This window comes from Danio rerio, chromosome 21 (genome assembly GCF_049306965.1).
Source record: "Danio rerio strain Tuebingen ecotype United States chromosome 21, GRCz12tu, whole genome shotgun sequence".
Taxonomy (NCBI): domain Eukaryota; kingdom Metazoa; phylum Chordata; class Actinopteri; order Cypriniformes; family Danionidae; genus Danio; species Danio rerio.
In genome coordinates, this window is record NC_133196.1 from 42,206,768 (window position 1) to 42,227,785 (window position 21,018).

At 37.1% G+C, this 21,018-nt stretch overlaps 2 long non-coding RNA genes across 3 annotated transcripts; both read left to right on the forward strand.

Annotated features, from left to right (window-relative positions):
• Positions 1-561: 561 nt before the first annotated feature.
• LOC108180815 (uncharacterized) lies at positions 562-5,131 on the forward strand. 2 transcript variants are annotated; one of them, XR_012396862.1, is made up of 4 exons: positions 562-1,436; positions 2,549-2,593; positions 4,763-4,852; positions 4,940-5,131. It is a non-coding gene; the product is annotated as an uncharacterized lncRNA (long non-coding RNA). The 2 variants fall into 2 exon arrangements; XR_001797094.4 differs by lacking the exon at positions 562-1,436 and having other exon boundaries at positions 1,574-2,593.
• An 8,898-nt stretch (positions 5,132-14,029) lies between these two features.
• LOC137488842 (uncharacterized) lies at positions 14,030-19,435 on the forward strand. Its single transcript, XR_012396864.1, has 5 exons — positions 14,030-14,262; positions 15,687-15,755; positions 16,621-16,686; positions 16,773-17,983; positions 18,504-19,435. It is a non-coding gene; the product is annotated as an uncharacterized lncRNA (long non-coding RNA).
• The last annotated feature ends 1,583 nt before the right edge of the window (positions 19,436-21,018 follow it).

Sequence of the window (21,018 nt, forward strand, 5' to 3'; positions counted from 1 at the left end):
CTCTTATTCGAACCATAAGCAATGGTCTAAAACTCAATTTCTGGAGCTCCACAGCTCTGTGTAGTTTAAATTCAACCACCTCCAACTCACACCTGCTTTATAGTCTTTAGTAGTCTTGAACGCCTTGATTATTTGGAAGTGAGTGGATTTTGTTTTTCATTTGCATGTGGGTGTTCTTTTCTGCAAATGGGTTTAATTTTTGCATCTCATCACGTCACAGAACCCATCAATTTGAATGTGAATCATTCAGTTGAAACGACAATCTCAAGTCCCATCAAGATCATTTGAGAAGAACCTTAAGAAGAGCAACTCTTTTCTGATGACTGTAACAGACAAGACAAGATGTAATTGGATTGTGACCAGCGAGCAACAGATAAGTTTGTTTAAATTACATTAATTATTTGATTTATTGCAATTAATTTCTTTGTAAAGTCTGTAATAGGCATGTCATTAATGTGTAATAGGCATGTAGTAATTGCGTATTTACAATATTGTTAGTAGAGGTCTGGTTACTATTTTAAGGTACAATCCTAACTATTCAAACTATTTAACAAGACTTTTAGCTCAAGAAACTACTATAGTTTTATTTAATAGTAAGTATTAGGGATGTAGGATAAGACCACTTTATAATTACTAATAAACAACTAACATCTGTGGTGTCTGATGATGCTCTCCAGAACAAAAAGAGATACATAATAGTTTTGATGATATTCATTATCATATGTAGATGTCACAATTAAATATATGCATTTATTATAAACTAAATTTATACATCTGTGATTTAATATAGCTCTTATAGATCCTTTTTACAAGACTGATGCATTTAACAGTAATGAGTGTCTTAAATCCTTGAAAGTTTTTAATTTTGTAATAAAAAAAGAAAACATTAACATTTATATGCATTTACGGATGTATTATATCATCTTTATATCAAATCACACAAAAAAACTAATTACAGCTTGTGCGAGGCATTTGAAATGCATTGTTTATGGGCGGGAAAGTAAATTTGACGTTATTCTCTTTTTTTGGTTGCCATTATTGGTCACACACTTTTTTTTATTTATTAAATTATTTTTTTTTTTTTGCTTTTTCTGAAAGTCTTACACCATAGTGGAGTTTTTATTTTATTTTAGCAAATAGAATTGAAAAAAAAAAGATTTGTTGTAATTTCCTATTGACTGTGCTGTAAGTTTACCTGGTTATGACGACTTTCACTGAGAAACCCTTGAAAAAGGTCCATGAAGATATGAATATTTAATAATAATTTTAAAAATACATTTTTATTTGCTAGTCACCCTTTTGTTAAACTTATATATTTTCAATGTAGGACTTTCACTAGATGACGCAATGCTACGCTGGCCGAGAGAGCTTAACGCGCTGCAATTTATTCGGCCACCGTACTTTGCTGCTTTGTTTGTTAAATGACAGGAAGCATGGTATGTATTTAAATTTGCTCTTGAAACGGTTAACTTTTCCCATTTTATGATTTTGTTATTCGTATTGAAGCATGGATACTGTTGAGCGATTACAGATGATCATTTTGTATTTAACAATGACAGCGGTACTTTGTCCCGGTTTAGCAAAAGTTATTTGGATGCTAGTGTTAGCTCTGTGGCTCCTGTAATTGGTTGTGTTGTATGTTGTTACGTGTTTAAGAACTAAATTGGAAATATTTTAGATTTACAGTCTTTGTTTAGCTGCAAATTTTGCTGATTGCCTTCATTCTTTTTTTTTTACTTTTGATTATCCATCGAGCTCAGCATAACGTAAAGGCCTAGTGAAGCCTTGTCAACATTCTGTTTAGTTTAGAAATATTACTTTGCTGCACACGCTGCATCGATACGTTATGTGATTTACTGTATGTACAACTTGTGGTGTGATGGTTAAAGTTATGGTTTGGATGTCAGAAGTTAGAAACCCTCAAGACCTGATTCCTAATAGGGATCGCTGCTGCAAACATTAACATTACCTATTTTACTAGCTCAATTTGGGTTTTCACGGTAGACCAAAACATTCGGTTTAAATGCATATAGAAATAAAGTGTGTGCAGTTTATTTTTACTTGAACAGTCTGAGTTTTCTGGACAGGATAAAATATTCAGTTTGAATTCCGAAATAAGGGCTGCTCTGTGGTGCAGTGGGTAGCACGTTCGCCTCACAGCAAGAAGGTTGCTGGTTTGAGCCTCAGCTGGGTCAGTTGCTGTTTCTGTGTGGAGTTTGCATGTTCTCCCCGTGTTAATGTGTGTTTTCGGTTTCCCCCACAGTCCAAACACATGCACTATAGGTGAATTGGGTAGGCTAAATTGTCGGTAGTGTATATGTGTATGAGTGTTTGCCAGTGATGGGTTGCAGTTGGAAGGGCATCTGCTGCATAAAACATATGCTGAATAAGTTAGCAGTTCATTCCACGGTGGCGACCCCAGATTAATATAGGGACGAAGCAGAAAAGAAAATGAACAAATGAATTCATAAATAACTTTGTTTTAACCATATTATAAATCATGCTTTTGCGTCCTGCTGATTACATTTGTTTTTGTATTTGTTTTCAGGGTTCAAAGCTATGTTGCCCCCGCAAACCAGTGGATCAGATTAAGGTGCTTGTCTTTGCCATAAAAGTGCTTGTTTAAGACATATTTATACTTCTCAGGAAAGTCAGCGAAATGGCTGCACTATTAACATATGTATGAATTTATTAAACAGCAAATTTATTAGTCCTGCTGTTGTGTAAACCTTAAAACATCTCAATTATATCACAACCAACAATTTATTTATTTTGTAAAACAAACTTCAAGTGACAAATATTAAAAATAAACTACAATTACATTTCTTTCTGTCATACCAATGAGTCAATTTAGTTAGTTCACATCAACATTAAAATGATTTCATCATCCTCATCCTTTTCTCTTTTGAAACACAGAAGACTTTCCTTTTTTATGTGATTAGTTCACCCAAAAACGAAAATTCTATTATTAATTACTCACCCTTTTATTGTTTTAATCCCGAGTTACAAATTAAAAAACTTTGATTAAATCTGTAAGCTCCCTCATCCAAGTCCAGAAAAGAAACCAATAACATTGTCAAAATATTTCTTGTGTCATCATCATATGAACAATTATCTGCAGAAAAACCCCTACATTAGGGCCAGGACATACCAAGCCGACACCAAACAACTAGCACCAACGAAACCCAACTTTATTGTCACATTTATTTGGTGAACACACCAAATGGGCGAAAGCTAACTGAAATGAAAACCAGGTCCTACACCTGCACAAGAGGACGTGTCTATGCTCAGTGGGGGGCATCTGTTTTCTCGTTAAGTTAACTGTTAACTTTTACTCACCATAAAGGGATTAGCTCCAGTAAATACGTCTGATAATCTAATAATTCATATTGTTTGCAAATATTTGATTAATTTAGCAAAATTACAGCCGGCCTCTTAGTGATCCTTCTTGGTTCAATTGTTTTCTTGCTATGTCACTACACCAGGTCACACTCGTGTTCTGATTCGTTGCTAAATAACCAGTCAAAGTCAGGGCCGGCGCGTCCATAAGGCGACCTAGGCGACCGCCTGGGGCGGCAGAATAGGGAGGGCGGCGTCCGCGACACCTCCCTTAACACCAGCGTCCTCAGCTATGTCCGCGACACCTCCCTCACCACCCGCCGCCTCAGATATATCCGCGACCAGGGCGGCAGAATAGAGAGGACGGCATCCGCGACACCTCGCTCAACACCCGCACCCTTAGTTATGTCCGCGACCCAGCACCCCATATACCCCAACCCCCCCGCTCTTCAATTTGATAACCAGTCATTTCTGTTTTCACTTTCGGGTGAGGGCGAAGTAATCGTCCTTTGCCTAGAGCGGCAGTTCAGCTTGCTCCGGCCCTGGTCAAAGTGCTCTCTTCAACCGACAGCTGGCCCAGATTCTACGTGCTGAATCAGGCCAGCAAGCCCCAATGTTAACTAAACGAGAAGTGATGTGTGTAGCACAGCCCAGTGTTTGACCGTTGGCTTGATGTGACCTAGTCTTTAGAGTCAGCAGATCTTAAACACCAGTGATTGGTCATGCTCAAAAAAGGGCTGTGATTGGCTCTGACGATCAATGCAGTTACACAGATACTCTTACACTTAGAAGAAATTCACATCTATCAGCTGATAGACCTCTCTCTGATAGAGGTGCTTAAATTCACAAGTATGGCTTTAACCGAGAGAGGAAAGAAATTGTTTAATCACAGACACTCCACCAGGTCAAAGAGTCCACAGTGAGAGAGAAGCAGAGACGGAGCTTTACACTACATGCTTCCATTTCCTCCCTGTTAATGAAATAGGGGGTGTTTGGTTGTACTGTACCTTCAGCATTAATGAAAGACTGTCCCAGCAAATGCACAAGCATTGAATTGTGCACAGTTGTCTGCTTTGTACGTGTGTTTTAAGTGTGATGTGGAAAATATAGCTGAACAAAAGTTTTTATAGTTTTTTTGGCATGAAGTTGAGTAGATAATAATGGAATTTGACATTTTTGGGTGAGATAACCCTTTAATTCAATCAGAGATTTATTTATTTTTACTTATTTCTTATTCACAGCGATTTTATTACATCAAATTTAGTCTCAGATTATTTTACTGATTAATGTTTGTCTGCGATTAAATAGCAAAATCTTCAACACAAGGAAAAAATGTCTTAGATTAGATTAAAACTTTATTTTGTGTTAGTTTGAAATAAAGCTGACAGTTTTATGACATTAACAAATCAGTTGGTATGTTTAGACTTCTGTCCAGTGTTGTGAAAAACCTGAAGGAGTGGGTGGAGTCATAATATATGATAGGGAGACGTTCGCCATGAACAAACACCACCTGGTAGGTGAATATTCTGATTTAACATGGTAATAGCAAGTTAATATCTAGTGAATTAAATGAGTAAACAGTTTGTTTTGTCTTCTGCAGGGGGCTGTTCCATGGTGCGGTGATGCGAACAAGGGCTGGACTGGGACGATAAATCTGCCCTCTACAATCGGCCCACTACATAAAAACAAAATGCTACATATCTGTGCACGTCCTTGAATATGTTTACCAACTCCTATTTTACAAAAGCACAAAAGCCATATATATGAAATAAATAAATAAATAAACAAATACAGTCATTGATCTTTATTTAATTTCTGTATACTGTCCATGCATTTTTTTTTTTGTTAGGTTCTATAAACATATACTTTTCATTCATTCATTTTCCTTTGGCTAGGTCCCTTTATTAATCAGGGGTCACCACGGCGGAATGAACCACCAACTTATTAAGTATATGTTTTATGCAGCGGATGCTCTTCCAGGCCAGTACTGGGAAACACCCATACAGACTTATTCAAACACACACTATAGCCAACTTAGCTTATTCAATAAACAATTCACTCAGCCTATATTAAATAATAAACAACAAAAATTGTCTGCTGACGCATGGGTAAATCTTTAAAGAGAAGAGTGTAGGCTACTTTACAACAATGGAACAATGAAATGAAAACATTTGATAAGAAATGCCTATTTTCATTTCAATATTACAACTTAATAACCAGCAGAAATGTTGAGACGTCTTGTAGCTACATATTTACATTACCGTTGTCTTCACTGTTTATGCATATTTATAACAAAACAGAGCCTATAACATCACTGCCTCCTTTCATTTTCTTTGAAAAATATAAAATATACCCGGTCTCTTTTGTTGAATATGTTTTAATAATCAATACTCAATAATCAAAAGATTGACATACAATAAATTTATACAATGAAGGATCACTGTACGTGGTTACATATATTAACTTATCTTGCCAAAACGAGTTACCTGACAAGTAGCTAATAGATTCAAAAGACCAAAGAGTCATAGAGACAACAAGATGAATTAAATATCACGTTTAACGACTATAGTGAGAAAAGATTCAGCAGATCTTTGATCAACTCTCTGACGTGGACTGCTCTCACCTGGGGTTTTGTAGTCAAAGCACCCACTCACTGTCTGGCTGCAGCGCATAGAGTGTGTGTGTGTGTATGTGTGTTCTCATGATGTGCGTTTTTAGCGGTGTAGTGTGGACGGAAAACAGTGTGTTTCTTGCAATTTCTCTGAACCTCCCTTGTGCTTCTTCTTCAACTCTTTGACTCAATTTTGACAAATACAAACCGATATTGCAAGCTCACAAAGAGTGTATGTCAATACAGAAAAGAACCAATGGGCTGCAGATTGTCACATGGGCCAGTCTGTCTGAAAAAAGCACCTTGCTTTCAAAGCATCACAGATCACAGCATCAGCAATAATTAGGCATAAAAAATACAATAGACTGCTATATTTTATTGGCTGATCAGATCATAAGAAGATGATCAGCCTGGTCCAAAAAGTACGTCGGCCCAGCGAGAAACTGCTCGCTCTGCCAGATGGCCAGTCCGCCCCTGATGCGAACTCAACTGCTGCTCTCGACGATGGCAGCTTAAAAATAAAAATACACACATTTGTGTTTTTTTATTTACTTTATTTTTTTATATTATATTTATATTATTATACAAAAAATGTAGCATATTTTTTATTTGTATTTATTTATCAAGATCCCAATTAGCCACTACCAAGGTAGTGGCTATTCTTCCTGGGGTCCATCGAACAACACAAAATTACATTAATACACAACAACAAAGACTAATAAAAACATTAAAATACAAAATTCATACATAACATCCAAATCAACAATCCACTTAATATTGTTCCATTAAATATTTTTTAAATGATTTTTTAAACCTCATTTTACTTGTTACAAAGCATGTAATGTCTGATGGCAAATCATTCCATATTTTCATTCCTCTATACATCACGGTACGTTGCTTTGCATTAGTTTTTGAAATGGGAAGCAAAAAATGTCCTTTTAATGCATGCCTGGTGTTAAAATGATGACTAACATTACTATACAAAAGTTGACTGTACAATACACTTGGAACTTTTAACACAGAAATATGTACAGGCCTAGCAGCACTACTTCCACTAGCACCCATCTTTACATATGATACTGATAGCACAATCATCTGATTCATATTATGTGCTTATAACCTTACAATAGGTTACATATATGTTTATAAAATTGTGACAGGTGCAAATATGAATATAAAGGGCACAAAAATATGAATGTGAAAAGGTGAATCAGATGATGTTTTTTTTTTTTGTCCCATTTAACCTTTAAAATCTTATAAATATGTATTGGGCTTTAAAACTATATATGTTGTACTTATTTCCATATAGTTGTCTTTGTTTTGAAGATACTTTGGATGCTTATGATGGTGTGTATGTTGCCAGTCTAAAGGTGGGCATTCCTGGTGTGATTTTATTCTATTGGGAGTAGCTGCATGGTTGCTGATGCTTGCATGGTCATGGCTTGTACCAAGTGAGAGGAATATAGGAGACGAGCCAAGTAGCTCACAAGCTTGCAATTATTTTTAAACATGCCAGAAATGCTTGTGTGGCATCGGCTTGAATTTGAGGTGTGTCTTACCAAAGTTCCTTTAAGGCAAGTAATTTAATTTGGGGCGACACAGTGACGCTGTAGGTAGAGCTGTCGCCTCACAGCAAGAAGGTAACTGGTTCGAGCCTCGGCTCAGTTGGCGTTTCTGTATTGAGTTTGCATGTTCTCCCTGCTTTCGTGTGGATTTCCTCCGGGTGCTTCGGTTTCCCCTACAGTCCAAATACATGCGGTACAGGTGAATTAGGTATTCTAAATTGTCCGTAGTGTATGAGTGTGTGTGTGTTTGAATGAGTGTGTGTGTGTGGATGTTTCCTAGAGATGGGTTGCAGCTGGAAGGGCATCCACTGCGTCAAAAACATGCTGGATAAGTTGCCGGTTCATTATGCTGTGGCGACCTCGGATTAATAAAGGGACTAAGCCGACAAGAAATGAATGAATGAATGAATAAATGCATTTAATTTGGCAGCCATCTTTGCAAGTGCAAGTGCCTATCTATTAGAATGGGGAAACATCAGACGTCATCCTTTCAATTAAATGATGTAACTAAACACCATCCTCTGAATAATAGACCTTTTTCACAGCGGAATTGAACACCGGAAGCGCCCTTCGAAGCAGTGTATCGATAATTCCGGGTTCGCTATAGGAGTCGCAGAGACATGACAGCCTCGGGACAGCGGATGACTTTCTCACAGTCAACTTTGCTATAATTTGGACAGGAAGATGTTGTTCGGTGAATGTGTAAAACTGCCTAAATAAAACAGCATTTAAAAGATGATACCGATTTGCAGAATTTGTGCAGAAAACGTGTCTTACAGCGTTTGCAACGTCAGGTTCCAGCAAGGTGCACAGCCAACAGCATAAGATCTGCTCATTCAAGCCATTCGTAAGCAAGATAACCTGGCTATTTAACATCCAGCAGGATGAGTTTTATGTCAGTTGTCCTTTCTGTAAACTGTGCTAACCCCTTCCTTCCTTTTTATTCAGAGTCAGATATAGTGAATGGCGAGTTAGTTGTAAAGGCGAGTTGCTATCGGGCAATGCGGGAGCCCCATTCATTACAGGTTGTTTAATGCGCGTGAGGTTTTCTCAAGTCTGGAAACACGTTAGCTCCTACTCGTGGATAATATTCAATTTTATTATTTATTTGAAGAACAGCAAATAACATTTTACGAAACAAAAACATACATGCAAGGGGGTAATTATAAATAAAATTCAAATATACAAAATGTAATATAACATATGTAATAATGAAATACATTGTAGAGTGGGTCGGGCTTTCGTTTAGAGAGTTGATACTGGTATTATACAAGCATATTTCAGTCATCAATACCTTAAAATCTAGTTTCTTAATAGTAAATTTACATTTATGAATGTACAGTTTTGTAACAACATAAGCAAATGAAATAAATAAAACTATTTTCCTCTAGATTAGGATAATCAAGTAAAGCCCAAATGTACATTTTTCCATAATGATGAAAGAGGTTTTGAACACAAAAGAATCGTTATTAATACATTTTGCACCTCACCCTATAGACCTTTTTCATGGCTGCTGCATGGAGGGCGCCATAGCGACCAGCGTCTTCCGGTAGAATGCGAAAAACTTCCGTTTACAGCGTGTACTACTGGTAATTTGCGCTCCGAAAATGGGTTTTAATAACGTTTTTAATGGATAACAGAGCGTTTTTGTGACACACAACTTAGAAATGTATCTGTTAAAGCCGTTATAATATAAAGAAATACGAGAAAAACGTTCTCCTATTGTAGTTCACGTGTTTGCCGTCAGAAATAGTGTGTTTGTGCGTTCCCGGCCTGTCAGCTGTTAGCTCAGCGCAGAGAGAGAGAGAGAGAGAGAGAGAGAGAGAAAACCAGAGTACTGGTATGAAACTTAACAGGTATGAAAGTCGTGCAATTTACAAAAATGACCAATAAAAGTCTATTATTGATCCTCTGCTGGCTGATTTGCTGTTCATTCTAATTGCGAGCCGTTTGTGTTTTATTTCGTGTGTTGTTTTTACCACGGTTTGTGTTTTTCTGTCATTTTGAAATGACACTAGCCTATATTTTCGTGTGTGTGTCAAACATTTTGGTGAATTACATTTGTTTGGGCTGGTTATATATTTGAAATAAAGAGAAAATGTTGACTTTACCAATGACAAGACTTAATTTAAACGGCAGAAGATGCCGTCTGACAACGAGGGGAAAACGCCTCACAGCAGCTGTTTTCCATCCTATGAGATCGCATTTCTTTAAATGATCAGTCCAGGAGATGGTGCTGATGGACAACAGTAATAGTTCAAAGAGGATAAAAGCAGGTAAAATAGATTAAAACGATTGTTTCAAAGCTGTCCAAATGTGACTGTTTACATGCATCAGCTGCCGTCCGGAAGTTCTTCGCATTCTCCTTGCGCATACACGCAAAGCATAATGGGTAATTTTGCGTTCCAAGAAAAAGGTCTATAAGCTATGTACAATGCCAAAAAAAGTGTAAACCGTCTCCTCATATTCATTACAAAAATACAATTTACATCAATCTTACTTTTAATTTTTTTGCAAACAATGTTTTGCTGGATAAAACCTGTGGATAAGTTTATAGGATATATCTATAATTCTATTTCTAACATGATATTTCTATGGTAACAGCCACACTTTTCTTTAATTCACCCTTTAATAAAGGCATCCAATAAAATTGCATATAAGGTACAGTAATGATTTCTTTTTGGAAAAGAGTATGGATAGCTCTATCATTACTCTTGGTATTTAGTAAAACAAAATTTGCCAACATAAGATTCAGTAATATCAAAAGATGATGCATCAGAAGGATGGTCTTATTAATACCTCTAAATAACATGAATGAATAACATCTCTGAAGGAATTGAACCAATAACAGTAGAAAACTTGCTGGGTTATTGAGATTTTGTAATGACAAAGGACTTCATGGTAAGAAAAGTATAGCATCTTTATTATATAACTGACTGAACAAATAATTTTGCTGTCAAACCAATTAAAAAAAAGAGATTTGCGTTTGTATGAACTGTCTATTATTCCAAAATAACAACAATGTAGGGAGAAATCATGCTTATAGATGAATGGCCATGATGAGCACTTGTTTGTAGAAGGCAGATAGCTTAACTGGAGTTTTGTCTATATTATAATTACTCATCAAAATAAAACTAAGACCACCAGTCTTTGATAAAACATGATAATCTTGAAGTGCATACAGCATACAAACGTACTCCCGCATATAACTTGAAACGACCTTCAACCCCTCTAATAATGTCATCCATGATTTTCTCTGTCCTTCATCTTTCGGGAGATCGTGGTCATTAAAGTAAGAATGTCGTTTTTGAGTTGGAGCAGCCGGGAACGCAGCAATCACAGCGATGAGATGACCCTGCCATTCTTTCTTGCTCCGTCGTATTGAAACCGGATGTTGTGGGACGATGTTTAGCTTATTGGAACCAGGAAGTGTGAAAAAGGTCTATGGCACATCCATTCACGTTAGTCTTCTGAAGTAATTTCCAACTTATTCCTGTTGCCAAATATCCTCCCAAAATTACAGCAATCTTTTTTTTTTTTTTCTCAAGTTTGTGGTTGTTCAGGTGATTGCTGTTATGCGAGTTGCATTTAAATGGAGGTCATTCATCAGCTCAGACAAGGCAGACTTTATCTGGTTAATTTCATACAGATAAAAAAACCTAAAAACTTTTGTTTTCAAGTGTTCAATTAATATTTGAAGCCAGTGGTGTAGCGCAAAATGCGGAGGCCCCCCTGCAGGGATCCCCGACGGGGGCCCCAGATGAAGGTGTTCATAATCTCCGTAATGAACGACTCGTTCACTAGCTGACAATAATACACGTTTCTGGCAGCGCAGCATCTCGTTGTCATATTTCTTTTGCATTGTTTGCTGATTTTATTCAACAAAACTAGCATAAGCCGAGTGTTTAGTGCGAGTTGGAGCTGCTTTGCCTTATGATGAATGCAATAAGTGACTGTATTATCATCAATAACGTTACCTGATTAGCACAAATTTTAGAACAAACAAAAACATAAAAAACGTAATCTTACCTATGAAATGTTCTGCCTTTGTGCTTTGTTTTTTTTGTTTGCTCGTTACTACACTCGTAGACAGCGCTAAAGTCCCGCATCTTCACGTAATAATACTGTCTTGACTAGTGCGGTTGAATGACATTTGTCCTGGGAGCACTGTACCAATGTGGCGACGCTATAGACGCATGCTCAGGGTCCTTATGCGATATCTAGTGTATATATCTATGTCACAAATTGAGGAGTGGGGAAATGAGGCGGGGTGGAGCGACAACGCGGGGAATCCTTCACAAACTGAGGAGCGACCACAAACCGAAAGCGGCGAGAGCGTCAAAGTAGCCAGAAGTCATTCATTTTTTAACGAGAACCGGGGGCGAGAAACAGCGGCGTGTCTTCATTGGCTATGATGCGGTTCGGCGGCAATCAATCAGAATGAAGTAGTCCACCTTGAGAGGAGTTCAGAGAACACAGTTCTGTGAACTTTGGTTCCGACCACAGTTGTTCCCAAGAGTTTGATTATTGCGGTTCCTGGATTTTCAATCATTGAAAATCGCGACGACGTGGGGCCCCCTAATCACGCGGGGCCCCCCCGCGGTGCGTGCCCTGCGGGCCCGTCCGCTACGCCACTGTTTGAAGCTTTATGAAGATACATTTATGATGTCTGTGAGGCAATTATTTATAGAGATTACAGTGCATTTGTGGAGCCCAAAGCGTTCAATTAAGCTTTGTAAAAACATGTCTGGGCCCTTTCCCAGAGAATAATCAGTCTGGCAGTGGTGCCCAACCCTGTTCCTGGAGATCTACCTTCCTGCAGAAATGAGCTGCAACCTTGATCAAACACACCTGTCTTTAATTACCAAGTGCACCTTCAGATCCTACTTAGATGTGCTTGATCAAGGTTGGAGCTGAGTTCTGCAGGAAGTTGGGAAACACCCATACGCTCACATACATTCACACACATACACGTCGAACAATTTAGCTTACCCAATCTACCTATAGCGCATTTTTTGAACTGTGGGGGAAACCGGAGAACCCAGAGGAAACCAACACGTACACAGGCAGAACATGCAAACTCCACACAAAATGCCAACTGACTGCTACCCACTGTGCCGCTGATGTCATATTTGCAAAAAATACCATCATTCGATTATCACTAGTTCATTTACATCCACATTCATAGAGTGCAAGATCTGTTTGACTTTATTTCTTCTGTCAGACATCTGCAAAAATCCTTACATTTATTGAGAATTAATCTTAGTAATATTATTAATGGTTTTATTAAAAAGCTGTAATTTACAGAAGTTATCATTGTGGTGTGCAGTGTTTTCTTTAGAGTCTTTGACTCTTGATTTCTTGTGTTAGTTGCGGTAACTGCTTGTTATAGCATGAGCCACATTGCACACCCTGGAAAATATTCTCCTCTGGGAATAAACATCTTGTGTTCATATTTTCATTCTCCCTTGTGACAACCGGTAGGGAATCCGGGCATTGTTTGAATGAATATGTGTACACAAGATGTTAAAGTATAATGATAATTATCAGAGTCTGTTTAATGAAAGGTCAAATAAAGGTTAGTGAATACCATGCAGGCGTGCAGACAAATCCAGGAAGTGCTGTGCTGGTGCTCAGTGTAGAGAGGTGAGTGTTCCTTCCAGGGTGTGCAATGTGTTTGCCGGTCATCACACGGTATCTCTGTGAAGCAACAAACAAGCATGAGTCTTTCTCACAGTGGAGTCCAAGTTCAGCTAGCTCTTCTTCTTCTGCTGCTGCTTAAGTAGAGCAGCCTTGAGTGGGTTCAGGTACTGATGACCAGCAGGTGTATGGTGCTCCAAGGCGACGCTGACCTGGCATTGGGTAGGGCGTCACAATATACAGTTAGGGTCAGAATTAATAGCCCTTCTGTTAAATTTTAAATCTTTCATATTTTCCCGTCATTTTTGCTAATCGGAGAGAAGATTTTTCAGCTCATTTCTAAACATAATAACTCATTTCTAATAAGTGATTTCTTTTATCTTTGCCATGATGACAGTACAGAATATTTTATTTAAAATACGAGAGGTTAACTAGACAGGTTATGGTAGTTAGGCAAATCATTGTATAACAGTGGTTTGTTCTGTAGACAATCAAACTAAAATATTGCTTAAGAGGGCTAATAATATTGACCTTAAAATGTCTTTTTTATTTTATTTTTTTTATTAAAAACTGCTTTTATACTAGCCAGAATAAAAATATATATATATTATAGAAAATACTGTAAAAATTCCCTAGCTCTGTTAAACATTATGTGGGAAATATTTGAAAAAAAAAATGAATAAAAAAATCACAGGTGGGCTAATCATTCTGATTTCAACTGAAATTTTAACTTTACTAATATTGACATACCGAAATCATTACAGCAGATGCTATTGAGTGTCTTGTTGAAGCTTGTATAAACTTCATGCCAATAAATTACAATTGGGAGGAGTCCTGTGTGCTCACCCATCATTTAGAAAGAAGGAATCTTGTCAGTCTTTTCTGGACAGTCAGACAGGGAACATCTCTAATCAGTCTTCTTTTGATTTACTTTATTTTCCTCTTCTATTATTTTATTAATCCATATTTATTTCTCTATTTGGATTATTTACACACTGAATTAATAATGGCATCATTCCAATATACTGCTGATAACCACAATGAGGATTACGCATCAAGAAAAGCCAAGATCTACAAGGTTAACTGAAGAAAAGGAAAATATTAAAGGTTTGTCACTGATCTTTTACTCTTTTACAAATGACTCCACACTCTCCAAAATAAAGGTACGCGAGCTGTCACTGGGGTGGTACCTTTTTTAAAAAGGTACAAATTTGTACTTAAAAGGTCCATATTAAGACCTCAAGGGTACATATTAGTACCTAGAAAGTACAAAAGTGTTCCTCTTAAAATTTTTAGGTACTAATATAAACTTTCAAGGTACCAATATGAACCCTTTAGGTACAAACGCGTACGTTTTGAAAAGGTACCACCCCATTGACAGCTTGCGTACCTTTATTTCTGAGAGTCCACTGAGGAACATCGAGACAGTTTCAGTTCTGTCAGAGCTATTTAGATTGACATTAATTCATTTAGCAGATGTTTTTATCTAAACCGGCTAACAAAAATGTAACAAAACAGTTTGTTAAGTTGATAAAATGCACAAAAGCATGTGCGTTAGTCTAAATGGGCGCTCAGCCAAACACAAAGTGCTAAGAGTTCACAAAGGCTGCGACACCAAAGCTCTAAAAATATACGCTTATAAACTTAATTATAACTTTATTAACGTCATCAGAAGCAAGTGTGCTTGAAACGTCACACGCATTGTGGCAGCTTTTTAAGTTAATAAATGTATGTTTTTGGCTATGGTGTTGCCACTTTTATGCATTTCAGCAGGGTTTGTTAAGTTGCTGTCAGGTACTGTTGGTAGGTTGTTGTCCTAGAGACCAGTAGAAGTACAATTTGACTATCCGTTGGCACTGAAACATACAGATTTGATGAGCTTTAACAACAAAGAATTGTACGATTCAAATCTTTAAAATGGATCTGAACTAGGAACTCGCATTTCCGGCATCACATATCATAAGCCCGGACATGAGGTCATGATGACTCCAAGAATCACGAGATCAACTTTTACCGCCTTTGCACACATTCAAAGAACAAAAGAAACAGGGACTGAGGCTTTAAGAAAATCGGGCTTTAATTTGATTTAAATAATTCAGACTTACCAAGGATTGGTATTAAGCTAGGACTAGAGTTGCAAACCTCCACGTTTTAATTCCAAACACATCTTAACCGTTCAACAATTGTTTTATTTGGGTCTTCGACAAGTCCGTCACTGAGACAATGGTATGTGATTACTTATTAGATTAACTAAAGAAAACCACAATAATTGCCTGCAGTGATGTTTATAGCTAACAGAATCAACTTACCTTTAGAAATTTCTACCACAAAATGACTCGCAATAACAGCACTAAGCAAATGTGCAGCAGCATGCGTGAACAAATAGTTTACATTAGCATGTTCTGACCTTAGCCTTTTTACCAATATCCTATTATTTTTATTTTTTACCAATATCCGAAAAAGCGAATTATTTTTATTTAAGTTACAGTTAGTAAGAAAACATCTTTAAATGACTCTTGGGTGTGTTGCAGACCGAGAGAGAAGAAAGCGGTGGAGATATGCATTCTGAAGCCAGTGTTGATCACGGAAAGACATCTGGAGTAAGTAAATAATACATATTGTCAGAGATAGGCCTTTACAAATGTAATATTGCATTAACAGTCTGCTTGTGTGTTTACTATTGTTAGTCCGATTAAAGACTAAAAGAGAGCCCTGGCGTATTTACTCAAGCTTTGTAAATCAGATATACAGTACACTCTCAAAAACAAAGGTACATAGTTTTGCACTGAGGTGTTCTCATTTCAAAGGCTACGTTTTTAAACTTAATAACACATTCGTGATTAAACTGTATGATAATACACCTTTTGATTTTGTTATAAACTATGAATATGTACCTACAGTAAGTACTAACCTATACTAAAATATACCTTTGGGCTACCAATATGAACCCTTTCAAAAGTGGTCAAATGTGTACTTCTTTAGGAGGTACTGCCCCAGGGACAGATTCATGCGTTCATTTTATTTTAGCTTAATTCCTTTATTCATCAGGGGTCGCCACAGCAGAATGAACCGCCAACCTATCCAGCATATGTTTTACACAGAGGATGCCCTTCCATTTCCCTTCCCACGATTTCATTTACACACATACACTGCGGCCAATTTAGTTTTTATTCAATTCACCTATAGCGCATGTCTTTGGACTGTGGGGGAGCACCCAAAGGAAACCCACACCACACAGGGAGAACATACAAACTCCACACCGAAACGCCAACTGACCCAGACGGGACTCGAATAAGTAACCTTCTTGCTGTGACTGCTTACCACTGAGCCACAATGTCGTCCCCAATGACAGCTTGTGTACCTTTTCGATTATATTCTGTGGAAAAAGGCAGAGTACAAGAAGTTATTAGACCTATTACAAGAGCCTATTGAGCATTACAAATGAATTTGTACCTTTCTTTTGAGGTTTCTGTCCGGTATGTGAACAACAAAGAAGAGTTTTCAGAAGGCACTTCTGAATCTACTGTACAGGTAAAAAGAGGAAGTCTTGGATCATACAGGTATTTTCATTACTCAAATTGAATTTGGATTCATTACTAATTATTATGCATTTCCAGCTTTCAGTGCAGTGCGTGGAGAACCCGAGAGGCCTTCATGGGCAAATTGCATACGATGAAATTTTTTATCCCATCAATCTCCAACCTCAGGCTGAGCCAGATACTGAAGATGAAGGCATTATAATCAGCATAGAAGAAGACGAAGGAGAGTAGTTTTATTAAACTGCAAAGTGTGCAATGGATTACAGCTGAATCTCTTTGTTTACATGTGTAAATGAAATGAAGGATATATTTTATAAAGGGAATGATGATGAAGGATGAGACTGATTCTGCAGACTGAATTTGGTTAAAGATTTTTAATGGAGTGGAATCAAGAATGTTCACCAGCACTTTTATGGATGGGAATGAAAGAAAAAATCTGCAGCCATAATGCCAATTCAGGCTAATAACGATGTGTCCTGCTGAGTTTAGCTTCAACTTGCTTCAACACATGTGCCAGGAGGTGTATATTTAGTATATTTAGTAAGAGCTGTGCTGCGTCTCAATTCACTCAATTCACATACTTATACTACACCCTAAAAGTATGTACTTTTTTGTGAACGACAAGTTTATACTTTCGTGTGTGCAACAGATGAGTATGCAAGCTTTGGGACATACTACTTCCTCTAAAAGATTGTTGTGTTGTTTAGTTATGCCCCTGTCAATCTTCCACACACCATCCACATTTCTGTTGTATTTAATTTCCTACCTTATTGGAGAAGCAGCAGCAGGTTAATCTCCCATTCACGACTCTTTTATGCAGACAAATCTCCTCAGGTCTTTGGGTAATTATGCATTCAGATATTTTGACGTCCAAACGTGTCTTTATATAAGTTCAGTACTGCTGTTGCAGATGAAATACAATACAGATAATGCGATTTAAATATTTTCCAGTGGGCTAGATATTGACTAACAGTCATGTAAACATTTTTACTAAAGCCTCTCTATTTAACTGTTGATCTCGCGCGTCCATCATGTTTGTAGTTTATTTACACTTTTCACACGCGTTTGTAGCTCTAATCGAATTCACGTCCAACACGCAATGTATTGTGGGCAATATCAGCTGTTAGAGTATGGACGGTTCATTCATTCATTTTCTTGTCGGCTTAGTCCCTTTATTAATCCAGGGTCGCCACAGCGGAATGAACCTACTGCGCCATTGCCCCGCCTAGTATGGACGGTTCGACACTTAAATTCTTTACTGGAAATAGCAAACCATCTGGGAACCTCTGGCATGCTCTTTTAAACATACTATGGTTTAGGGCATACTAATTCTATTTTCAAATACTATTTAGGACGGATAGTATGCGGATTGGAACGCAGCACTGAATTAGCTGGTTATTGTTGGAGCTAAACTCTCCAGGACACTGGCCCTCCAGGATTGAGTTTGGACACCCCTTGCTCTAAGCCATAGGTCTGATGCAACTAATCAAGGTGTTCAAGATTCTTTTTGAACACCTCAGTTATTTGGATCAGCAGTGTTTTCCCTCCAGGAATTGAGTTTGAGACCTATGGTCTAAACATTTCAAACTTTAGGAGTTAAAAGACAGTATTTTCTAGATTTGTGATATTTTTAAAATAAAATTGAAATAACCAAACTAGGTTGCATGGTAGCTCAGTGGTTAGCACTGTCGCCTCACAGCAAGAAAGACACTGGTTTGAGATCCTGCCAGTTTGCATTTCTGTGTGGAGGGTCCATGTTCTCCCCGTGTTCGAGTGGGTTTCCTTCGTGTGTAACGGTTTCCCCCACAGTCCAAAGACATGCACTTTAGGTCAATTGAATAAACTAAATTGGCCATCGTGTATGAGTGTGTGTGTGAGAATGAGTGTGTATAGGTGTTTCCCAATACTGGGTTCTGGCTGACAGGGCATCTGCTGCATAAATCATATGCTGGAACAGTTGTTGGTTCATTCCACTGTGGTGACCTCTGAAATAGAGACTAAGCAAGGGAAAGGAGGAAAAGGAAAATGAATGAATAACCAAATTAATAATTTATAAAAAGGTTAACACAACAACATTTTGGCTAAACAACCTCACAGCTAAAAGCAACAAGAGCGCAGCAAATTATGGTCTGTAACCCACACTTAGGAAATTGTTCTTTATTGGCATTGATTGTGAAAATTTAACATTTATATAAACAAAAGGTTATTTATTATGACAAAATGTTCTATTGTTTTACAATAATAAAACAAATTCTCTTTTCAGAACAACCAAAAAGTTTGATACATCACTGTGAAATGGACATTTTTTAATCCTTAGTTTTAAGAGTGTAAACCAGGGGTGCTTAATCCTGTTCCTGGACATCTACCTTCCTGCAGATTTCAGTTGCAACCCTGATCAAACATACCTGCCTGTAATTATCAAGTGCTGCTCCAGGTCCTAATTAGAGCTGAATTCTGTAGGAAGGTAGATCTACAGGAAGATGGTTGAGCACCCCTGGTGTAAACAAAGACTATATTTTGTTTGCTATATTAAAAAAAGACTGTAACCTCTTTCACTGATTTTGTTATTGAGAGTAAAGGTGATGTCTGGTATAGGAAAAATAACTTCTTTGCCCTTTGTTCCAAAATGTTAATATAAAATAATAACTGACTATAATGCAGTCAGTATTCTTTTATTTTCAGTTTTTTTGTTGTTGTTTTTCTGAGCAATTTTTGCAAAGTAAAATAAACAAAGTTTCTTTTATTTGGTGTCAAATGATTTTTCCAGTAAATCAGGTTGTTTAATGAATATACTGTATGGTTGAATTACACTTTTGAAATACACTTATACTTCACCAACAAATTATGTTTAGATATTATTTTATAATATTAAATAATATTATACAATATTATATTTACTGTATACAAATAAGTGGTTCCAAATCTTTATGAGTTTCTTGACTCTGTTGAACACTAAAGAAGAAGGCTGAAAACTGGTGACCATTGAAGGAAAATCAAATACTAAGACGATGGTTACGTCTTTAGCTTTCTTCAAAAACATCTTCTTTTGTGTTTAAAAAAAGAGAAAAATTAAAAACAAATGAAGTCTGAGTAAATGGTTAAAGAACTGTCATTTTTGAGTAAAAATGACATTTAAGCAAATATTGTGCAAATGTTATCTCTGTCCCATTTGGCCATTATTGGATGTCCCATTACAACTTGGTGCTCTGGACTTACCGTATAAAATCAAATCAGCAGATTATCAAAAAACAATTTCACTGTACAAATAATCTAGACCAGGGGTTCCCAAACTCGGTTCCCTAGGGCTTGTGTTCTACTAAGTTTAGTTTCAACCCCAATTAGACCCACCTGGACTAGCTAATCAAGCTCTAACCAGGCTTTCTAGAAACATCTGTGCAGGTGTGGTGTGGCAAGTTGGAGCTAAAATCTGCAGAACACCGACCTTCGTGGACAGAGTTTGGACACCCCTGATCTAGACAGTACAAAAAATATCACCATTAGCTACTATTAACATATATTTAAAATTATAATTTGATAATATTAATTTATTTTGCACCCTCTTGTACACCTATTAGGATTTGTTTCTTATGAAGTTTTGTAACCACTTGAAGGTGAGTAAATTTAGAGTAAATTTTTATTTTTGGGTGAACTATCCCTCAGAAGTGATTGTTCTAGACAAGTTGGTGGTGCTAGACAAGCTGGTCTGAGTATTTGAGAAACTGCTGATCTATTACACACTACTATCTTACAAATAATAGTTTGAAAAAACGCTGTCAGAAATACCCAACTTTGTTGATGCCAGAGGTCAGAGAATGAACAGACTGATTGAATGAACAGTGACTCAAATAATCTCTTTGTTAAAACTGAGATCAGCAGAAGAGCATCTTTGAACACACAAAACCTCTTATCTTGAATACAGCAGCAAGGGGAAAAGCACACCAGTCAGTGACAACTCTGACAAATAAAAAATAAAGCATCAATGTTGTACAATAGACAATTGGGGAAAGGTTCTTTGGCCTGACGAATCTCCATTTCTGCTGCTACATTTAGATGGTAAGAGCAAATTTTGGAGTAAACATTATAAAAGCATGAATCAATTCTGTCTGAACCATATATCACCTAAATAGGAGCAATGATTTTTTTACCTTTACCATACTTTTTATGCAAGTACTGACTGTAAATAAACCTAATATTAGGAGTAAGAAAGGCATTATAACCACTATGAAGACTCCACCTTCTGGTAACAGACAGGATAAATGTGAGATGCTTATGCATGAGTTCATATAATCAGTTCAGTTCCTCTCATATGCGAGTTATAAAGTCA